General features: G+C 51.8%; 1 long non-coding RNA gene across 1 annotated transcript; it reads right to left on the reverse strand.

The window, feature by feature from the left end:
- Positions 1-12,605: 12,605 nt before the first annotated feature.
- On the reverse strand, positions 12,606-13,529 carry LOC109568319 (uncharacterized). The gene is made up of 2 exons (XR_002182228.2): positions 13,278-13,529; positions 12,606-13,191 (listed from the first exon to the last, which is right to left on the reverse strand). It is a non-coding gene; the product is annotated as an uncharacterized lncRNA (long non-coding RNA).
- Positions 13,530-22,913: the final 9,384 nt, after the last annotated feature.

Raw genomic sequence — 22,913 nt, forward strand, 5'->3', positions numbered from 1 at the left:
ACAGAGAGCAGGCTGCTGCTACACTTTAATACTGGGTTCCTCCTGGGTTTTCTTTTCTTTGTTTTTTCCAACAGATTGCTTCTGCATCCTCACTTCACTCCTGGTCATGATCATAATGTTTGCAAAATACAATTTTCACCTTATAGAATACTTCCACATGTTGTTCACTTAATTCTTATGGGGGCTGTATAATGTAGGTAGTTTTAATCTTATTTTACAGATGAAAAGCAGGATTCAAAGAGAAACATGGGTTAGGAGCACAGGACACAGAGCCGCAGACACCTTCTGGGCTGGTGATTCAGCAGTTCTTTCAGCGCTTACCGCACCCAGACCCACAGGCAGTGATGACAGCCTCTGCCCGTCAGGCAGGTACCCTCTGTCTGGGCCCCAAGCTTGGGGAGGGCAGCTCTGAGCCTCCAACTCTTGAAACAGTGACTGCTGCTGCTGCTGCTGCTGCTGCTGCTAAGTCGCTTCAGTCGTGTCTGACTCTGTGCGACCCCATAGACGGCAGCCCACCAGGCTCCCCCGTCCCTGGGATTCTCCAGGCAAGAACACTGGAGTGGGTTGCCATTTCCTTCTCCAATGCATGAAAGAGAAAAGTGAGAGTGAAGTTGCTCAGTCGTGTCTGACTCTTAGTGACCCCATGGACTGCAGCCTACCAGGCTCCTCCATCCATGGGATTTTCCAGGCAAGAGTACTGGAGTGGGGTGCCATTGCCTTCTCCAGAAACAGTGACTGGCCACTGCTTATCCTGACAGGGGTAGATAGGAGGGGAAGGTGACCAGCAGTCCTAGAAGAAGTGAGCCCAGGCCAAGTGACCGATGGGCCTAAGACAGGGAGGAAAGCACGGCATGGTTGGGGTATGAGGCAGCCGGGGTGGAGTGTGGGGGACCTTGGGGCAGGTAGGAAGTGGTGGGGGAGGGGCAAGCTGGCACCTCTTCCTCGGGGAGGTGGGAAGAGCAAGGTGGGCAGGTGCCAGTCATCCCAGGTGTCCCTTCCCCAATCCCCTGCCCCGTGACCCACCATGAATTCCCACACAAAGAGACCCCAAGAGCTTTGATGACAGCCTGTCATCCTTAGGACCACACCCGGGCCGTGGTGTGTGTGTGTGCGCACAGGCCTGTGTATGTATGTGTAGACATGTGTGTGTACACGAAGGTGTGTATACACGAGGTGACGACACGGGAACATGGGAAAGTCTCAAAGCCGGCGAGTTTGCACATCTGTTCTGACTCCTGCACTGTCCTCTGGCTCTGGGAAGGTGATCACTGGGCGCAGATGCCCCTTGCCCGGGTGGGACCGTGGGCCCTGGAGCCTCGGGCTCAGTCGGTTCCCCGCCTCTCCTGCTCTGACCCGCTGGGCAGCTTGTGCGGGAACCCGGGCCCCGCCGGGTGAGTGCTCCCCAGCTTTCCCTCGTGGGGCTGGCGTGTCCGCCACATGTGTGATCCTGAGAGCAGGGACCTCTCCTCTGTAAACAGCCGACATGTGGAGCACATTTACAGAGAATCCGCACAAAGACTTGGAAGGCAAGCCTTCGGTTTTGCATTTGAATTGCTTTTCTGATGTCGTAGGCATGTGGCTCTCGCATCTGTTATTATATTTAGAAGGTGATGTCATGTTTGCGGGACCCTCTACCACAGCGCGGCTGTCAGGAGGTGCGTTCTCAGGGGAGGTGGTGGGTTCTCCAGACGGGGTTGGGGACAGAGGGACCCATGAGCCATGGTCCTGAGGAAGCAGCACAGCAGGTCTCCTCCTGTCCCGACAAGATGCTGGTATCACATTGACTCTAAGCTCATGTCCCTCTCTTTTCAGCTTCCTCTCTTTCTTGATGGTTTCGGGGGGTCAAAGCAGACCTAAAGTTCTTCAGAAATGCCAGGAAGAGAAGCTGTGAGGCCCACTGCCCACTTCATGGCAGGCTGGTCACGGTAAGACTGTGGGCAAGGAGTGCAGTTCCAGGGCTCTTTCAGCCTTCAGGATTCATGAAAAGTTTAAAGTCACGCAAGAAGGATGCTTACGGGGTAATCCTGACTTACACTGACAGTTGTTCAAGCTGGGAGGCGCTTCCCAGAAACAATGGCACAGCCTTGGAGCCAAGAGGAGCCTAGAGCTGTTCCTCTGTGTTTGAGTTGCTCCTCACATTTGCTTGAGCGGCGGTGGTGCGGGTGCAGGGTGGGGCCGGGAGGTCAAGAACAGACCCCGGGAAGCAGGGGGTGCTGTGCTGCTGTGCTCTTATGCAGAGTCGAGCATGCCATGTAGACTGCTAAGGCAGGGAGGAGAGCTGCTCTGTGTCCTCGGGGTAGAGGGTGTAGGGGAGTCTGCAGTTTGTGTGGACGGATGGAGCCGGGAGACTGGCAGGCGGGCTGGCCAGAGTGGGAGGCCCGGGGCTGCAGGTGGTGGGGCGTTATCGGCTTCCTGAGTCAAGGTCAGCAGGTGGCCGCTTCCCGGTCGATACTGGAACCCAAATATTTCTTTTTAAAGGAAACTTTCAAAGACAAGCGGGTTTGCTCCATGCCCTCTGACGGCCGGTCCCCGCATGCTGTTTGCTGCCGACTTCATCACACAGCCTCATGACCTGCAGCACAACTGTTTGATTTGTTTTGACTCAAATTTCCCCTCTCTCAACAGTCTGAGTTGTGTTAAAGGAAAGGAGCCGGACGGAGTCCAAGCCCTGCGATTCGGTGTTTGCAGTGGGAGGAGATGTGGGGTCTGTGTGCACGTGTGTGCATGTGTGTGCATGGGTGTGTGCACGCGTGCCTGCCCACTCCCCACCTTTCAAACAGCTCTGGAAACTGGGTCAGAAAATGTTTACTCTGATCATCTTGAGGGGGCCGGGGGGACAGGATGATGAAGGACCTGGTGTCTACAGTGGCTGCGGCAGGCTACCTAGAGCAGAGGAAGCGGGGCATTGAGGGGAGTGGGCCCATGCTCTCTGGGGTCCTTTCCTCCTGCCGTCAGCTCTCCAAGTCCTGCTGTCGCCTGCTGACCTCTAGGCAGGTCAGACCTCGATAGGGACACAACTGCAGCCCATACTAGGGTGGTGCCCTGAACACTGGATTCAGCCACGGATTCAGGAGAGCTGAGTGTCACGGAGACCCTGCGGACACACTCACTGCTGGGGAGAAGGTTGGGTCCAGACCAGCCTTGGAGTGGGCTGGTGGCTCAGCCAAGCTCAGGTGTGGAGGCTTCGCCAGAAAGGTGTATGATGGAGCTGACACCTGGGACAGTCATGAAGGGCTCTATTTTTTAGTGGCTCAAGTTATCGGCACAATTTTATTATCTGGACTGTTTGCACATTCCAAAATATGTTTGAGGGAACAAGACAACTTCCAAACAGCTGAGATTTGGTGCCAAATTACTAAAAGGGAAAAATGATTGGGAATTTTAGAAGAGCTGCCATAAAGCAGTCCTGTAACAACTGGTTTTATAAACCAACTTTGCTCAGAAAGAAATAAGTATACAGGGATCCCAACAATAAATTCATTGTTTTGAAATAATGTATGGTTTCCGTACCTACTTTTAAAATATATCCAAAGGCAGGAAACAAGGTCCTCCAGAGAGAAAAGAGGGTCAGGAAGCTTTTCACAACATCCATGGCCAAGTAGACCCCCTAAAATCAAAGCATAAAGCGAGTAATAAAATCGCTAATATTTGCATTCTGCTTAAAAGTTAAAAATCTTTAATACAGAGACAGACTTGGGTCCAGAAACCAAGATTAAATCATGGATCAACTTCTCTTCCTTTGTGTAGCAGTTTTTGGTGATGGCTATTTTTTTGACTGTGAAAGTAACATATACTACTGAAAGGTTAAGGAAAGAACCATCAAAAATAAGTGCAAATTCCATTAATGATTTTGAGAAAAATGCACATTATTTACACTGGGGAGTTTTGACTGTGGTCATGCATATAAGAGTATTTCACGAGTGCCGTGCCCAAGTGTGAACAAGTGTGTGTGTGTCTAGTCACAGAATAGGAGACGTGCTTTCTCCACCACATCCTGGCACAGAGTCACCTGGATCACCGGATCCCATCCGTGGTGGGGGGTAAGAAGCCGGCAGGTCAGGACTCTGCTTTGCGGCCCCACCCTGCCCCCAGCTGCTCCGTGTCCCACCGTCCTTGTGATGTGGGGGCTTGTCCTCGGTGGTTGTGAAGATGCAGTGTGGATGGCATGAGAGGCTCAGATCAAGCCCTGGATGCTGCCGGCCACGGTGACGGAGTCAGGGGACCACACTCAGTCTACCGCATTGCATGGGCCTCGTTTGTTCTCCCTTCTCCAAACCCCTGTCTGTTTCTGATGTTTTTTTTTGCTGAAACAAACACACTCACAGCTTTTTTATTTCTTACTTACCCAGAATGGATTCTTGTATGTGAAGCTGTTGCATCAAAATATATGGTGCTTGAAATGGTTCTGTGGTCTTTTATACATATAATTTTTATTTATTTATTTGGCTGGGTCTTTGATGCTGTGGGGGCTTTTCTCTAGTTGCAGAGAGTGGGGGCTACCGTCTGTTGTGGGCTTCTCATCGCGGTAGCTTCTCTTGTGGAGTATGCGCTCTAGGGTGTGTGGGCTTCAGTAGTTGTGGTTCTGGGCTCTCGAGCACAGGCTCAGTAGTTGTGGTTCATGGGCTTAGTTGCCCAGCAGCATGTGGGATCTTCCTGGACCAGGAGTAGAACCTGTGGAGTAGAACCTGTGTCTCCTCCACTGGCAGGCAGATTCTTTACCATGGAGCCTCCAGGGAAGCCCACAGCTCTGTGTATTTATGAACTGATGATTTTCTAGGAAGCTTCTCCATTTGTGAGGACTGTCTTGTTGCTCCACATGATCACCAGGGCTCCTTGAGATCCTGTTCAGCTCAGTGAGTCATGGTGCAGTGCGCAGGGAGCACCAGGAGCGTCTCCCTGCTTCATCTGGAGGAGCATGTGCTCGCTCTGCCTGGACTGGAGAGAAGCCGCGGGTGGCTGGGTGAGGCTGCTGGGCTCGGGTGCGGTGCAGAGTTGAGCGTCTTCTGCCTGTCACCTTGGCTGTCCCGAGGAACACCACCTTTATCGATGAGTGGTGTTATCGATAAGTGGTTCCATAAGTGTGCTTATGGAAACTAAACATCCCATGTAAAACTGGAGTCTCTTTTATCACTTTAAAAATACTGAATTTTGAATCCCTGGCATCCTGTCTGTGATCTGTAAACACTGTTACCTGACAGGAGACCAGAGCTTCCTGGGACTTTGGCTGACTCCTGGTCTGGGGCAGGAATGGCCCATCTCATCACTAAGAAAGTCAAGGACAGAAAGTACCCTGGAACTGTGTCTGGGGCTGGGCCAGCCCGAAGATGGTGGCTTGTGAGCAGCTCGGGACAGTAACTGTGACAGATCGGAGCAGATCGGGTATGGCCCCCACCTCCTCCCGACACCTGGGCTGTGACAGAAAGTCCTACCTGCTGGCTTGGTGGCTGAACTTCTTTTCCGGCCTCTCTTGCCAGCCCTGTCTCCAAATTAGCCCAAGAGCTCTGAGGATGGGGGCGCATCACTGGATCCCACACAGACACTCAACAAACATTAGCTGAAGGATAAATACGCACATAGACAGAATAAGCCAGGATGCACTGAGGTGCTGGCATTGCAAGGGTCGAGGGGCTCTCAGTCTTCCTTCAGTCAGGGCACCTCTGGAGACCGGCACATGCCCTTCCCTGCAGAAACTTCTCATGTTTACACTCAGACACAACGCTCCCTCCACACCCACAGAATGCGCAGGACTGCTGTGATCCATCTCCAGCAGGGACCCACCAACCACTTCTATTAAACAAGAGTCAGCGTGTGGGGAGCTTCCCTACCTAATCAGGCTGACATGTAGACAAACTACTGAAAAAAAAGAACATTTGGAACCTAATCATTTGTTGTATGATTAGAAAGGATTTCATAAACCTGTTACACTTTACTTTATCACATTTGGTGATAAGGTAATTCTTATCACATTTGGTGAACAGTTTAAAACTTGGAGTCTATTTAAGTAACCAAAAAACCCATTGACCTAGTGTCATTATTATTTTTTTGCAATAAGATTTACTGTAGTTAAGGCTGAAGTTGAATTTCAAATGCTAGTCCAGAATGTTTTAGCAAGTTCTGTTTCAGAGAGACATTTTAAAGCTACAAAGTGATCATGTCTCAAGTAGGGTACTGAAAAGTAGGGTACTTTTCAACACACACTTAGAAACAGAGTGCCGTGTGACTCCCTAAGCAAGTTGGACTCACTTCGTCTAATGCACCCTGTTCCTCCTCTTTCCCCACATCTTGTTCAATTGTCCCTTTCTCTTTTGCATCCTACGTGCTGAGTCGCTTGAGTTGTGTCCGACTCTTTGCGACCCCATGGACTGTAGCCTGCCAGGCTCCTCTGTCCTTGGGATTCTCCAGGCAAGAATACTGGAGTGGGTAGCCATTCGCTTTTCCAAGGGATCTTCGCAACCTAGGGATGAAACCTGGGTCTCCTGCCTGGCAGGCAGATTCTTTACCACCTGCACCACTACAGAAGCTCCTTTGCATTCTACAGGTTGTTGCTTAATTTTGATCTTGAGGTTTCAGCTGTGTCTGACAGCTGAGTCTTTTCGTGCAAAATTGAAAGTGTGTCTCATTGCCAGGTTTGTGCTTACAGAACTTTATCTGCATTCTAGCTGCTGCTGATGGCCGTGGAAGTGACATCAGAGAGAAGGGCTGACTCACATCCTCGAGACTCCAGCAGGAGATTACATGGAGCCGGTGACCCCGGGGTGTCTGTGCAACACCCAACAGCTGGGCCCTAGGGTTTGCATTTCATTCACATCAAAGGCACCGCCAAACCCAAATGAGGTTCTCTGGGAGGATGGCTGTCCTTTGATAATGGGCTTGTGGGGCGTGTCCTTGGCTGTTACAAGGGTCGCGTGGGGTTTCAGTTCTGTGTGAGGAAAACCATACTAGAACATTATACAAAGTGATTTCAAGTTGCATTAGAAGATTACAACTTTTCTGGTTAAAGCTAACACATGCTTTGGGAGGCCCTGAGTCCAGGAGTTGGTGGGGGGGGCTTGCTGCTTCCATGAACTTTCACCACTTAACAGTGACCATGACCTTCCCCTTTGCACGCGGTGTCCAGGTCACTTGTGTCGGCTTCTCTGTCACAGTGTCCCCTACAGACTGTCCTGGGAGATGCGCAGTGTTTTGAAGGAGAAAACTTAGATGCGGACATTATCAGCACAGTGACTTCCCATTGCTCTTTTGTTTGGGGGCACAGGGGTCCAGTGGTAGAGACCCACCTGGTTCGGGGGCTGTTCTATGCTGGGGGGAGGGCGGAAGCCTTAGTGTGGGGCACATTTAAACCACTTTCTTGCTCCTTGCCTGACAGTGGGTCAGGTTCTGGGAAGAGGGGACCGGCCTACTGTCCCGGGCTGGCTGCCCATCAGATGAGAAGAGCCCCTGGTTTCTTCATCAGACACTGTCCCCTGATGGCCAGAAGGATGGTTTTTCTAAGGACAAGAAGACAGGAGAGCAGCCCACTGTGCCGTGAATGAGGGACGTTCCCGTGTCACAAACAGGACACATGGAGCACATGGGGTGCCTGCCCAGCTCCTGGTGACCCCCGGCCTCACACTTAGACTTCTCCAGAGTGAAACATTTCAGCTGAAAATGTGAAAATGGTGATGGAGTTATTTGGGACTGAGGGGAATGTGAAGTTCTGAGAAAAGGAAGCAGTGACATATAGCAGGGGGGAGGTTGGGGGTTGTGTTGTGGGGACATCTTGCCTGTCCAGTCTTTGGGCCCCTGGGGTGCAGATATGGCAGGTGGGGGGCCAAGGGCTGCTGGGACCTCATCGCTGTGCCCCCGAGTCCATGGTCATGTCTACAACATAGCATGGAGGGCCACACGTGGTCCTGGTGTGTTTCTTCTTAAACGAAGGTTGTGGATACACAGAAGATGCACTTCCAGACGCCCTCCCTGGGTTTCTGCCGAGACCCAGCCCAGGTTCCGTCTCAGGATGTGGGAGTGACTGCCGGGGCTGGGCTCACAGTCGGCGTCCATCTCAACTATCTCTGACCTTTGACCTCTAACCTTTTGACAGAAGAGGGAGTTTTCTGAGGGTCAGGACTGTCAGGGCCAGGGGTTATGCCCGCCCCCCACCCTGCCCCTATCTGCTCTCAGAAACAACCTTCGAAGGTGATTAATGATGGCAGAAATTGGAGGGGTGCAGAGTACAGTCGGCGTGCTGAGCCATCTGTCTATGAGGGCTGTTTTCTGGCTCTTTCTCTCGTGCAACACCTTCATGCCAGGCCCAAGAGCACGTCTTAGTGGCTGGACAGGACAGCCGGCGGCTCCGGGGGCCTCAGCCGACGTCCACGAGCTCGGGTGGGGTCAGGCGCTCCCTGGATGGCTGGTTTTGCTCCAGGACAGACAGAGCTGCTGAGACGTGTTCAGATTCAGTTTGTGTTGAAATAAGGGGGATTTTATGTGCAGTGTTCTTGGCTATCTTCGGGGGGCTGGGCAGTGTCAGGGAAGGGGAGCTGGGCCTGCAGGCTGGATGGGTGGTCCTGCCTCCGAGCCCACCTCCCCACGTGTAGAGGGTGCAGCCTGTCACGTGGCACTTCTGCCCTTGGCCCCAGATGCTGTGGGAAAGGACCAACCTTCCCTCCACTATTCTAATTTTTTCTTTCATGTTCAACGATTATACTAGCTTTCACTTTGACTTTGCCAAATGAGCCTTTCTGTTTTCCTTCAAGGAAGATGTGTTACAGAGGGAAGTAAACTGACTTCTCACCATGTCACCTTTGTCTTGGGGGTGGGGGTCTGAGGGGTTTTTTAGTTACTTATTTGCTTGGGCAACTTTTGATCTTTCCTCTTCCCTCATGTCTGCCCCAGTGAAGACTGATGAACTACAGGGAAAAGATACGTAAAACTTCTAACATTAAATTCTGAGTCTTTTTCCTTCCACTTAAAAATCTTAGGATTGTTATTCTTCATGGGTTGATGGCCAAATAGTTCTATAAAATTATAGCCTTTGCTTCCTGTTTTGCAGGGTTATCTGAAATCAAGTCCTCGGATATAGACCAGCTGCAAAACACGCGCTTGCATTAGCCGATTCAGGGCCCAGGGACAGGACTGGTCTGGTCAAGTGACCCGGCTCCTGCATGAATGCAGTTGCTGGACTGTGGGTCCCGCTGTGACCTCCCCGGGGCTGTGTCTCTGGCTCTGACGCGGTAGCTGACTGTCTCACCTGGACAGGAATGTCCCCCCTCCTTCCTTGACCATCCAAGTCTTTGCTTCTGACCCCTGGCCCATTTCTGGATGAAAATCTCAGACCAAGAGGCTGGGCATAAGCTGACCCCATGTTAGGGGGGCTGCCAGGCCATGGCTGCTCCTGACTCAGCCTGCCTGCTCCAACCCTGCAGATGTGACCCCCTGTGACTTGAGTCAGGAGGAGGAGCTGGTTCCTTGGACGCCTGCCCGGAGGAGGAGGCATTTCCTTTCCTCCGTCTGCTTCTCACCTGCAGACTGCCCTGCCACCTCCCAGGTCCCAGCTCCGGGGGATTTGGTGGCCAGGCAGGAAGACTCAGGAAATCCTTGTCACTCCTCATCTCTATTATGTGGTCCATCTCCTCGGAAACACACTTGTGTTGGGCCAGATAAGCTGTCAGCCTCCGAGGGTCCTTTCACTGATGTGCATGGCCTCTCCCCTGTTTATTTAAGCCCAGCCCGATGGTCAGATTCTGTCAGACCCCGTGGTTCACAGGTTGTCTGCAGTCCCTGGTCACCCCCACCCCCTCAGGTGCATCCTTGAAAGAAATAATTAAGGAAACACTCAGGGATGTGCAGGTTGGCTGACCTCACAGCCAGAAGGGAAGAAGGCTGTGCCGTCTGGGCCGGAGCTGGGGGGTGGTGCAGGGAGCCCACTGCCTCCTGGGGCCTGCTTTCTTCTGCAGATGGAGGAGGGCAACCACCATCTGGGAGAGAAGCAGGCCGTCTGCTGTGTTTACACAGAGAAGGGAGGCCCATGCAATGAGCACGGGTGTTAGGAGAGAGAAAGGTGCTTATAAATATCACAGCGGCGTCTCTGTGGTCTGGCAGTTTTTCCATTATAAATTTGTTGTCAGGGGTTTAAAATCTGCTGTGAAGACTCCAGGATAGAGCTCAGCATCGGGGTGTACTGGGAGCAAAGCTGTCTCCTCCGGGTTCTTACGGCCGCACGTCTGCTCTGCCAGATACTATCTGCATCCCTGGGGAGCCGGGAGGCCAGGGGACCCAGCAGAACCCCAGGGCAGGGACGAGGCTCTGATCCCTGGGGAAGGGGAGTCCAGTCAACAGTCCTGTACAGGGCGTGCAGCTTGGTCTGCATATAACGCTTCCTCAGCTGGTGTAAGTGAAGCCTGGGATCCAGAGAGCAAGTCCAGACACCGCTGGACAGGGAAGCAGGTAGGAAAGTGCACTGAGCATTAAGGCTGGTGTCTGAGAGCGGATGTGCTGTCAGGCCAGTGACTTCAAGCCCGTCACCAGCAAGGATGCCATCCCAAGAGACTACGTTCAATGAGGAAAGCTCGAGGTTTCTCTTTGATCCAGAAAGTGACCGGTCAAAACAAAAGTGATCAGCAAATTCGGCTGGGGGTTACAGGAAGATAATTGAAATACAAGCAGAGAGTTTTCAGAATTAATCTGCAAACAATTGTAGGCTAACAAAGCCACTTTGGACGGAAATGCTTTCCTCTCATTTATTAATAGCACCAAGTGGGCAGTTTAATGGATGGGCTGTCTTTGATGGGTCTCAGCCTAAACTGAGGACAAAGTTGATGGTTAGTAAAGCTTCAGCCTGTTGCCAGGGCTGGCCCTCTCTAGGGGTGGGCCTGCAGGTGACCCACTGGGACCCCCCAGGGCTGTGTGAGGTGTGACCCACCTTCCCCTGTGATGTTAGCTCCTCTGGTCCCAATGACTTCTGCTCTTTTGTCATTAAATCCTCCCCGATTCTGTTGCATTCCTGACCAGCTACACATGACATCTGTCCCTGGAGTAACAGCCTGTCACCAGAGATATCCAAGTAGTTAAGGGAGAAGAAAGATGCTTCAGATAATAGGCCAGGAAGCTTAACTGAGCCTGAGAAGTGTTTAAGAGGCCTCAGGGCTGAGAACATTTAAAATGAGAAAGACAGACCACAATGAGCTGAAGGTTGTGCCTGGGGATGGATGCTCTGGACTCCTTTCACGCATCCAGCTGTCACCGTGCATGGTCAAGGGTGAGTCCCAAGATTAAGGAATGGCCTTCAGTCCTCAGACATGGGTTGTGTTGGGCTGTGGCTAGTGTCACCTCAGAGTCACTGTCATTTCTACACTGGTCAATATCATCAAAGGAAAGATGGCTTTGCAGTCACCACTAATTCAATGTTGTCAGGAGCAGGGCTTGATGGATGCATAGGAGACTGACTGAACTCCCTAAGGAAGGTCACTGGGAAAACTAACCCTTCAGTCTCAGCTGAGGCCAGAGCCTCAGAAAGTAAGCAACCCAAGGCGAGTGTCCTCTCCATGGCCCTGGCCAGTGTGGATCCTGGGGACTGAGGACTGGAGACTCTGTTTTAATGCACAGTTACCTTCCTCCTAGAGCCATGGGTGGGAGCCCATAAACCAGGGGAGGTTCGAAATGTCAGCAGTGAAATTACAGTTCCCTTCCCAGCCAGGGCGTGATGTTTGGGTGGATCAGAATACTTGAAAAGAAAATCAAGTGCCCTGAAACACCCTCGTTATCTCATCTGGCACAAGGCTTTCTGGAGCAGTGAGATGTTGTCACTCACAGTGAGTGGCAAGAGGCTGGGCCCTTGAGCAGTGGAGTGTCTGCTTAGTTTTGTTTAGGAGACAAGTGGACACACAAGGGGGAACCTGGGGGCTTGCCGGACCCTCCTTTCTATGGCACCTCCTGCAAGGGGGCTTCTTCCTCGCCCACTCTGCTTTGCGGCCCCCCATCATCCCATAGGGACCACAGGCAGCGAGACCCATATACATGTGTATGTGCTCAGTTGCTCAGTCATGTCTGACTCTGCAACCCCGTGGACTATAGGCTCCTTTGTCTATGGGGATTCTCCAGGCAAGAATACTAGAATGGGTTGCTATGCCCTCCTCCAGGGGATCTTCCCAACCCAGGGATCAAACCCAGGTCTCCTGCATTGCAGACAGATTCTTTGCCATGTGAGCCACCAGGGAAGTCCAAGAATACTGGAATGGGTAGCCTTTCCCTTCTCCAGGGGAACTTCCTGACCCAGGAATCGAACTGGGTTCTCCTGCATTGCAAGCAGACTTTTTTAATCAGCTGAGCTACCTGGGAAGCCAGCGAGACCTGTAAACACACATTAACGATTACTTTCAAGTGAAACAACAAGCCAATAAACAAGGAGATGCCTGCCCTCCCGGGCTGCACGCGGGCCGGGCACTTTACAGTCTGTACTGCTTCCTCCCATGGTGTCGGGGGCCTGGGACTGGAAGAGCCTCAAGAGTTTGAAGACCCTTCACTGACTTGGAGCCACGGATGGAAACACAGCATCGCTGCACTTCCTTTATAATTAACACTCGGTTGAGAAGCTTATTGCTCGTTCTGAATGAATTCTCTTCAGGAGGCACACTTGAAATCTTTTACTTCATTTTGAAGTCTCACAGACTTATGTTGGCTCCTTGCAGCCATTAATTCTTTTCTCCCAAATTAAACAGGACACGCAAGTTACTCAGCACAGCACCCAAGAATACACAGAGTCCTCCTGTGAGCGGAGGTCAACACAGCTTTCAAACAAGCCCACACTGACTTCTCCTCTTACTGACGTTGCTGATTAAGCTTCTTCACTGGATCCTGAAGTGCCAGGGCCTCAGGCCGTCCACAGTAGGAGGATCCACTCAGGACAGTTTTTAGTACGTTTTTTCTTGCCAAGTCGCCAAGCTGGGCATGAGGGGTTAGTTTCATCAGTGTGTAAATTTTTAGCCGTTGTACAGTCAGGAGTAATTACTTCTCTCCAAGTGGGTGATGGGGATGGGGTGGGGAGAACCCGCTGACTTTGGGCTTGGGTAAGATTCCACAGTTTTCACCCAAGACTTGGGAGGGTGAGGAGGGGGTGGGTGGGACATCCCGCTGCTGACGGGAGGGGACTTGTGGGTGTCACAGAAGAGCAGTTTTCTTACTCGAGGGTCACAGGAGATGATAAGAATCCTGTCACTGGAAGACAAAACCATTGTAGTAATAACAATGGAAAAGTACTCTTTTCTTACAGAAGTCATAAAAGCTGGAAAACTGCCAGGTACCTGTTAGCTGGGGAGGAAAGCTAACCTCGGGGCTCACTTCCTGCCCTCGTGCGTTTCCTGCAGAAAGAGAGACGCTTTCCACTGCGGCCCCTGGGCTGCTGGGCGGCCACACTCGTCATCAAGACCAGCGCAGGAACTGGGATGAGGCTCTGTTTGTTGATTTCTCTTCATCAGTGATGGCCAGTGGCCAGAAGGCGGCCCTGGCGACGCACAGCAACACAGGACATGGTCTGTGTAAACACCTCCTGCCTGGCCCTGCTCAGACGTCAGCCCTGACTAGGGTATGTCCGAGACGCTCTGGTGAGCAAGCTGGGCAGTCTGAGACGCTCCGGGTCTGTCCCAGGGGTGTCACAAAAGTAAGTTCTTGTTTCCGTCACATTTAAAAAATTGATAACAAAATTTAAAACGGAACACCTACCTTAAAATATACAGAAATTAGGGACTTCCTTGGCGATCGAGTGGTTAAGACTTTGCTTTTCAGTGAAGAGGTTGAGGGTTCAATACCTGGATTGGGAGTTAAGATCTCACATGCCTTGTGGCCAAACAAGCAGAACATAAACAACAGAAGCAAATTGTAACAAATTCATTGAAGACTTCAAAAATGATCCACAACAACTCTTTAAAAAATATACAGAGATCATCCACAATTTCAACATTCCTTAACATTTTCCTTTTTTTTTTTAAAAGAAACTTTAATGTCAGAGACAAAGTTCTGAAGACAAGAAGATAATAAAATAGCTCAATGTTGGAGAAAAATTGTGTAGACGTCCTATGGACATGGATATGGAAGAGCCAGGATAGGAGAGCCGCTAGCCTGGGCCGTATTATGTCCTGCTCCTCCTTGGTGTCCTGGGCTGGCCGGGCGGCCATCCTCCAAGCTCAGGTGTCGCTAGATTTTCCCAGGCGTCAGGGCCGTGATGGAGCGGGAATGAATACGGAGTCCTTGGGGGACGGAGAGCCACCCAGACCCAAGGTGGACTAAGGCTGATGGAGGCCACACAGCCAGTCCTCAGCATCTGTCCCCGAGGATGCACAGACCACCTCCGACTAAAGGAATGGGGACAAGATCGAGCAGCTGGCACGTGGGTCTGAGGAGTGATTTCCAAAGAGTGTAGCATGTCTGGAGAAAAACTCGCATGTCTCTATTGAGGCTCAATTAGTAATACTCTACACAACTGCCTTTCTTGTTGAGGCATGTGAAGAAATGGCTATTTTTCTTTACTGATTAGGGGTCTGAAATTAAATGAGCCAATAGTTTTCAGGGGCAGGCGTATTATCTTGTGCTTCCTCCACTTCATCCTACCGGAAAGCCAGAACCCTTGAACAGATGTTGCTCAGATTTTCCCAACGTGTGAATAAGTGACCCCTGGAGAAAGAGAAAATCCTAGCATGGGAAGTTTTCAGGGAAAATGCTTTGTTTTTCAGAAAACTGTACATAAAGAAAAATGAGATAAATGGGATTTAGGGAGGAAATATTTATGCGGCTTTAACTGTTTCTTCCCAGCAGCAAGGTGATAGCGAGGATGTGTCCTTTCGCAGTTTTTCCTTTTGTGATTTTCCTCATCAGACGCTACTCTGTGTTCATTTGTTTCTGGCTTGACACTCTGCTTTACTTTGTACTAAAAGACTTAAAAAGGATCTCTTCCTTTTCACCATATTCCTGTTTCCATGACTACATAAGATTTCTTAAAAAACAAACAAACAACCACAGTATTTCTAGAAGTTGTAGAGTGTTTTCAATAGCACACCTAGGAAGAAATTGGGCTTCCTTGGTGGCTCAGATGGTAAAGAATCAGCCTTTAGTGCAGGAGACCCAGGTTTGATCCCTGGGTCACGAAGACCCCCTGGAGAAGGGAATGGCAACCCACTCCGGTATTCTTGCCTGGAGAATCCCATGGACAGAGGGGCCTGGCAGGCTACAGTCCATGGGGTCACAAAGAACCAGACACAACTGAGCGACTAACACTTTTACTTCAGAAGAAATTATTATTTCGGGAGATGATTTGAGGCTTAACCTACCTTAATATTTGCCGTTAGACTTTTAAATATGATAATTCACTAAAAGCCTTAGATTTTATTTTCCCCATCCTACATATAATTTTACGCTGTAGGCAAAATCTTATCCTCTATAACCTGCCAACGCACTTGATCAGCATCTCATCTGTGAAGAGATGCCAGCTTGTAAAAACCTGGGAAGGAAATAGGAATTTGGAAAGATGAGCAACAGTGAGCCACCCTCTGACCGATTTGTAACAAAGTGATTCTGATGATCTGAGCAACTTGCATCTGTCCTCCCACCGCCCCGAAGAATCGGGCCACAAGGAGATGGAGATAGCGGGTCCAATTAGGAGACCGGAACTCAGCGCTCAACCCTGACCACGCTGCCCTCGCCGTGGGTGGTATGCGCCCCTCGGGGGTGGAGAGGCAGGGACGATGGGGAAGTAAAAGAGAGCAGCAGAGATATAAGAAGGGAGGAACCAGCGCAGACGAGCAGGACGAACAAACCCAGTTCAGACCAAGTTGGCCGCCCTGGGTCTCGCTGACCTTGGCAGACTCAGAGGGTCATATTTTATGTGGACAAACCTCATCAACTCCTCCTACATCTCTGGAACAGGCAAATGTTTTTCCCTGATGCTTGTTCATTACATTCTTTATATTTTATTGTATCGATAGATGTTTAGTGGTGTGTTTAGTTGAATTCATCCTGACACTGTATCTTTCATCCTTAAAGAAAAATGGATTTTTCATTTTTTGTCCAGTTGATCCTCTGGCCTCTGCTGTTGAAGCCCCAGCCCCACCATGGTTTAGAAGTAGAACAACGTAACTAATCGGTTTATGAGACACGTGAAGTCATTCTCATCAAATGCATCATTAAACTGGATGGAGGGCCCTGGGCACCATTTTACTGTTGGATTCCTGCTGTGGGGGGGTCACCCTGTGGTAAGCCCACGTATGCGCAAGGCAAACATCACAGAGCTATCTCGTCCAGATCTCTGTTCCTTATTGAGAGTTTTATTAATTTAGAAAAATGCACTCAGATGGCGCTAAACAGGAGAAGGGAATGGAAACGCTCTGCTCAGAACTTCTCTTGTGAGCAGGGGCAGGGTGGGACAGCTCCCCCGTGTCGGGTGGCCCTGGCCTCACTGTGCTGTCCCGGGAGCCGTGGTGGCATCACAGGGGCCTCTCTCGCCTGCCTTTCAGGCTGGGAGCTCTTTGCCCGACAGTGACAGGCAACACTCCGGATACAAACCCACTGACTCTCAAAGGATGCCTTTGCTGGCTCTGCTGGGAGCTCGCAGCTGTGGACAGAAGTGATGGTGGGCTGGTGTTTTCCTAGTGATGCAGCATGGAGGCAGAGGGGAGATACGGGGTGGAGCCAGACTTCATTTGTCCTTGGATGGGACATGGCTTCTCTCCAGATGGATTGGCAGGGGGGCTGGGGGCAGTGGGCCCCCACGTGTCTTGCTGCATCATGGTGTGACGGCCACAGAAATGCACACCTTCAGGTCTCATTTGCAACATAAATGTTTTCTTCTTCTTTTCTTCACTTGGGACTCAAGCTCTGATCTGTGACGTTTGCTGATGTCTATGGTGTCAGCACCCCAGCTCGGACCAGCTCATTCACCTACGAGATGTGAATGAGCTCAGGCAGGACTCCACAGCCAGGAGCCTCTGACTTGCCACCTGCTGTGATCCACACGTGGCCTTAGGGATGCCAGACACAGCGAAACAGTGAATATTTAGGAAGTGATGAGTTTTGAGTTCTTACCATTTTTACACTGAATATAACTTATTCAGGTGCAAGTTTATATAATTTAATATTCAATCATTTGAAATTTAACAAACAGCTAAAACATTCCTGAAGATCTAACATGGGAGTTTCTTTGGAGTCTCCCTGAGCTTATGCGAGACCACCTCTGCTCCTGGCAAAAATGTGTGATCTCCACAGATACAGCTAACCACCCAGCTGAGTCTGGTGACTGGCTCAACAGTTAAAGTTAAATATAAGTTTAAAAGGCCTCCCAGATGGCGCTAGTGGTAAGGAGCCTGCCTGCCAATGCAGGAGACGTAAGAGATGAGGGTTCGATCCCTGGGTCAGGAAGATCCCCTGGAGGAGGAAACGGCAGCCACTCCAGTATTCTTGCCTGGAGAATCCCTTGGACAGAGGGCTACAGTCCATGGAGTGGCAAAGAGTCAGACACTACTGAACCTACTTAGCATGCACACATGCATAAGTCTAGAAAAACCTTTTAGAATAGAAATACTCTTTTTGCAGTGGCTCCTGAGCAGATCAGTCCCTTACACTCCTTTCATGGAATCACCTTTGAAACTCATGATGTATGTGGTGACTTAATTGAAAGAGATCAAAACAGGATACATATTACAATAGTGAGCCAGTAAATTGACCTAATATTAGATATTGGGAATTGCATATTGACAGTGAGCATGGCATTACTCAAAACATGGACTCTAAATCCATGAGTGTGGACTGGGCCCCTCAAAATTCTTATATAGTAGCAATGGCACCCCACTCCAGTACTCTTGCCTGGAAAAAGCCCATGGACGGAGGAGCCTGGTAGGCTGCAGACCACAGGGTCCTGAACAGTTGGACACAACTGAGTGACTTCACTTTCACTTTTCCTTTTCATGCATTGGAGAAGGAAATGGCAACCCACTCCAGTGTTCTTGCCTGGAGAATCCCAGGGATGGGGGAGCCTGGTGGGCTGCCGTCTATGGGGTCACACAGAGGCGGACACGACTGAAGTGACTTAGCAGCAGCAGCAGCAGCAGCAAGTATTATTCTGATCATTTGTATCTGAAATTATTAGAGTCTATCACTAGGATAATGTGTTGCCCAGATTTATACCATGTAACAAAGGTAATACCAATCTTGAGGTTAATATATAAGGAAGAACTTGGACCCACACAGCAATTACTGCATAAATACCAATACCTGGGTGAATCTAGATATGAAGGCAGCACAGAATATGTCATTAGTGTGAAATCTTTGGGTCTCCGGGTCACTGCTCAAACCTTCTAGGGGATTTTCTATTCAAGTGAAACCAACACAAAATAATTCTTTCAACCTCTGCCTTTGTTCTGCCGCCACACAGATCTTTGCTGCCTGATGCTGAATCAGGACGACGTGTGCCCTGGTGCGAATGCCCTGTGTGTAGCCCTGCTGGTTAGCACACGTCTGTGTGACTTTCCAGAAGACAGGAAGTCATAAATAAAGCATACAGAGCAGGTGAACCTCAGGAGGTGTGGCTGGAAAAGAGACAAAGGGAAACCCCGTGAGTGGGGCAGAGACTCCCAGCAGTCCTGGCCAGGCCCCTCACAGACTCCTTCCAGGGCTTGGTGGGGTCTGTGCCCTCGGCAGCTGGCTGGAGTGTTGTTGCCTCGTCACCTAGCCACCCGCGTCCTGCCCAGTGGGACTTAATATCCATCTGACTGTTTAAGCAAAGATAAAGAACTTTCTCCCTAACTCAAACCTGTTTTTCCCCACACGATCTTATATTTATAAAAGTGGATTTCATCTCTATCTGTGGCGTGGGAAGCACTGGGCAGGCTTTCTCTGGGCTAGGGGGTCTCTTGGAAGACCTGGGACTGGGAGCTGCCTCTTTGAACCCGAGGAACAAGGCTCTGCCACCAAGGTGACACAGGGGACAGTTGATGAACCCCTGGTGCCATCCACCTGCAGCTCCATCACTGAGAAGCCCAAGCTTCCAGGGGTCCCCATCCCTCTACTAAGGGTAGCAGCTCCCCTCCCCGCCTGGGCCTGCATGTGCATACAGCACACAGTCCAGTGATGGTCACGGGAAGGAAACACGGTGCCTCGGCGGGACTGGGGTCCTGACCTGGAGCCTGCGCCTCCCAGACTGTGACAAAGCCCACACAGCAAAATACTGGCCCCCAAGCTCAGGCCCCGGCACACGCAGGTCCCTGCAGCCCTGCAGAGTCATCTAGCTGGGCGATGGCCACGTTTTAACACACTTCATTTGATGACTGTGGTTTTTCAGTGGGACTAATAAAGAGAAGGTTTGATGACTTAAACTCGGGCCAAACATAGAATTAACAGCCTCCCCATGAAAACAGCATAAAGGTATAGGAACAGCATGTAAGGAGCTGAAAGAGCAGAGAAAACGCATCAGGACACGGTATGCTGATAACATCAGTGGTGATGCAGACAAGAGCTAATGCGGGCACTGTGCTACGGGCACACAAACCAGGGCATCACTGACTCTTCCCTCAGAACAATCCTGGCAGCTCAGGCTCGTCTTCCCAGGCTGCAGACCGGCTTGTGCGTGCGGCCCTCTTGAAGGCTGGATTACATACACTGTATGAGTGAGCCATGCTTCTCTCTGCTGACGGGTGAGAGGCTGCTTCCACAATCAGCACCTGTCACCTCTTCACCCGGCTGCCCCTGTGGGTGTCCACACAGGAGAGCTGACGTCGGGTCCACAACACGACCATGGCTGGGGCCCCAGAGTGGGATGGGGGTGGGGGAGACTTTCAGTCTGTCCTCCTCCAGGTCCCACTGTGGCTGTCCTGCTGCGGAAGCTGTCACATCTGCTTGGGGTTTGTTCAGAAGATGCAGGAGGAGCCCAGGGCTGGCCCTGCAGGTGGGGCTAAGGCAGGCTGTTCTCTGCACGGAAGTATCCCCCCTGCCTTCCCCTCTCCCAGGACGGCAGGATCCCTCACCCACACCCTGCCCCTGGGTGCTGCGTGCTGCTGGGGAGGGGCCAAGCCTGGGGTGACTGATGGGGTCACTCTGTGGGAGGTGTGACAGGTATAGACCCAAGACTCAGCCAGCAGCCCGTCTTCTAACTGTGTCCAGACCGAGGCCACTATCCTGGGGTTGCTTGGTACAGGTGCTGGGCTGGGTCAGACCACAAGCTGTTTCAGGGGACTGAGGGGGGGTTGTCCTGCTGTGATGTTTATCTGCTGGATCTGACCTCAGGCTCCTTACCTGCAGAAACAGGTGATGACGGGACCTGTCTCTTTCCCATCAGGCCCGTGGGCATCAGTAGTGTGAAGCTAGGCCCTGCTCTCCTAACCGCAGACGACAGCTGGCAACGTCTTAGTGACCGTGACACGTGTGGAAGCACTGCTCGAGACCCTTTCCGGGTGTGTCACCCTCCAGGCTGCAGGAAGGGGCCGTGACAAAAGCTGGCCCTGCCAATGTGCTTGTTGTTAATATTTGGACTGTTATTTAAATTTTTTGCTGTGCGTGGTTTTTTTTTTTTTTTTATTGTTGTACTTTCAGAGCCTTTTTGAGTTCTGCAGATTTTCTCAAGTTCCTCAGCTAAGAACCAGGTCCTTGGATTCCACGGCTGCTGAAGTTTCTCTTCCATCTCCACACAGAAAGGAAGAGCGAAGCACAGAAGCTCGGAGCCCCTCACCAAGTGGGGTTCTCCATGACATGCTGCTGTAGGGGACCCCTCCGTCCACTCCTGGGAGCCCTGGGTGGTGGGGGACACCCTCCATCCACTCCCAGGCCCACGTGGCCTGGGGTGGGGGTCTCAACTTTATTCAGACAGGGTCTGTGTCCACTCCCCCTCGATTATGGCAGGCTTGTTTTTCACTTAAAAGACTCTGGGCACTGTGTCTCGATGAAGTTTTGTGAGGGTGCTCCTTCTGAGGAGGTGGACGTGAGAAGAGGACCGCGGAAGCTGACAGAATGGGGAGCAGAGTCTTCGTCAGGATGGTTTCCACAGAGAAGGCTTGTCCTCACGGCCTCTCCTTCCAGCAGGTTGCTTATTAGACAGGTGTGTGTGTGTGCGTGTGTGTGCACCTGCACAGGCATGCGTGTGTGTACTGTATGAGTGTGCACGTGTGCAGGACACACACTGAGCTTTGGGGCCCCACCTCCAGGAAGTCTCCTCACCCGCTGTGGCTGATGCAGAGGGAAAGGAGCCTCAGGTCAGCTCTCTGGTGGACGCTTGCAGCCCTCAGCATCCGTGCTGGTGATAACGACGCAGCCAGCTCTTCAGCCTTTGAACTCTCCACATCCCTTTGTGTTTTCCTGGCCGCTCCTGGCGGGCGGGTGGGTGGGAGGAATTTGGGCAGGCTGGTGCCTGCTCCGGCCGCAGGTTTGAGCAATGGTTAGCCGCGTCGTCCAGCTTCTCGCTGTGTGTTTTTCCTGGTGGTGGCAGCGAGAAGTTGGACGAGTTTCTGGGTACATCTTGTTCTCCAGGCAAATGAATGATTTCCTTTCAGCTGGGTAGGTTTGCAGCGACTTCCCGCCACGGGCTCCGAGTCCGCAGGGGAGCTGACGTCTGTGTGAGGCTGGCAGTTCACCTTTCTGCTCTGTCTGGTCCCCTGGGAGCTGGCCACCCCCCGGAAGGGGGGCTCTCTGCCCCACTGCCCTGCCCTCGAGATGTCTCAGGTCACCTTGGCTCCGATGTCCTTGGACATGAGGGGGATGCCCCTGGCAGGAGCTGCTGCTGCGTTTGACCTGTGTTAGGGCTGTGACCAGGCCCAATGGGCCCGTGGCCAGAGATGCGACTTTGTAACATTGGGCATTGCCTTTGCCAGGTGGGAGCTAAAGGCCGAGTTAGGGTAATTAGGCCTTTGCACCAGAGCACACAGCATGCTGTGAGAACAAGCACAATGACTCAGTGCATGTTTCAAAGCCGCTTTCACCCCCAAAGCTGCCTTGCTGGGGAGGCTCTGTGTCTTCTGCGCTTGAGCCAGGCCTCTCTTGGCGCTGTCCGTGCTCTGACACATGCCGCCTGTGGATTCTGTTGATCCTGCGAAGCTGGGGTGACTTCGGGCTGGCGCTGGGACCCTGTCCATGGCACCGCCCGGTGAGCACCTTGCAGCTGAGGTCTGACCTCTCCCTGCCTCGGTTTGCTCACCATTAATCACCCTGTCTGCCCGTCCACTTCCGGGACGGCTGTAAGATTTCATGAAGTCATGGGTATAAAAGTGATTTGCAAAGTATAAAAGTGCCACTCAAATAATAAAAACCCCGCAGGCACAGGGTCAGGGCACGGACACCAGGGAGCCAGCCCGCCAACTGTGACTCAGCGTGTGGCTCCTCGCTGAACACTTCGGGGAACGGGCTCTGAGTCCTGGTGGCCTGGGGGGCCTGTGTCAGGAGTGATGGGGCTGTGCTCAGGGGGCTTCGGCATCCTCAGACTAGCAGTCAGTGCTCTCTCATTGCCAGCATCCATGGGACACCTGGTTCCTGGAGGGCAGGTGCCTGTCGACGCTGAAACGCGAGGTTGCAGGGGCCTGGGGTGAGCTGCAGAGGTGTGCATGGCGTGGAAGGTCAAGTGCAGTGGGATGGGCTTGAGAGGCAGCCACTCAGAAGGCTGTGTCTGGAGGGTAGAGCCGTCAAATGGAAGGTTCTGGAGGAGGGGGTCCCGCAGTGGCCAGGCTGTGGTGTAGCTGCTCCCGGAGGGCGTGAGAGGCTGACAGAGATGGACATCTGTCATTCACAGGGCAGGAGATCTAAATTCTGGGATCTTTGGGGAATCACCAGAGTCCCCCTTGGAGTCTGCGAGTCTGGTCTGAGAACAGTCGTCACGCATCCATCACCTGACTGGGGATAGTCACCTTCCAGACGGGGCACTGCAGTGAATTATGGGCCCCGGGCCCAGGGGAATTGGCTGAGGAGGGGGCAGGGCA

This window comes from Bos indicus, chromosome 14 (assembly GCF_029378745.1).
Source record: "Bos indicus isolate NIAB-ARS_2022 breed Sahiwal x Tharparkar chromosome 14, NIAB-ARS_B.indTharparkar_mat_pri_1.0, whole genome shotgun sequence".
NCBI classification, from domain to species: Eukaryota; Metazoa; Chordata; class Mammalia; order Artiodactyla; family Bovidae; genus Bos; species Bos indicus.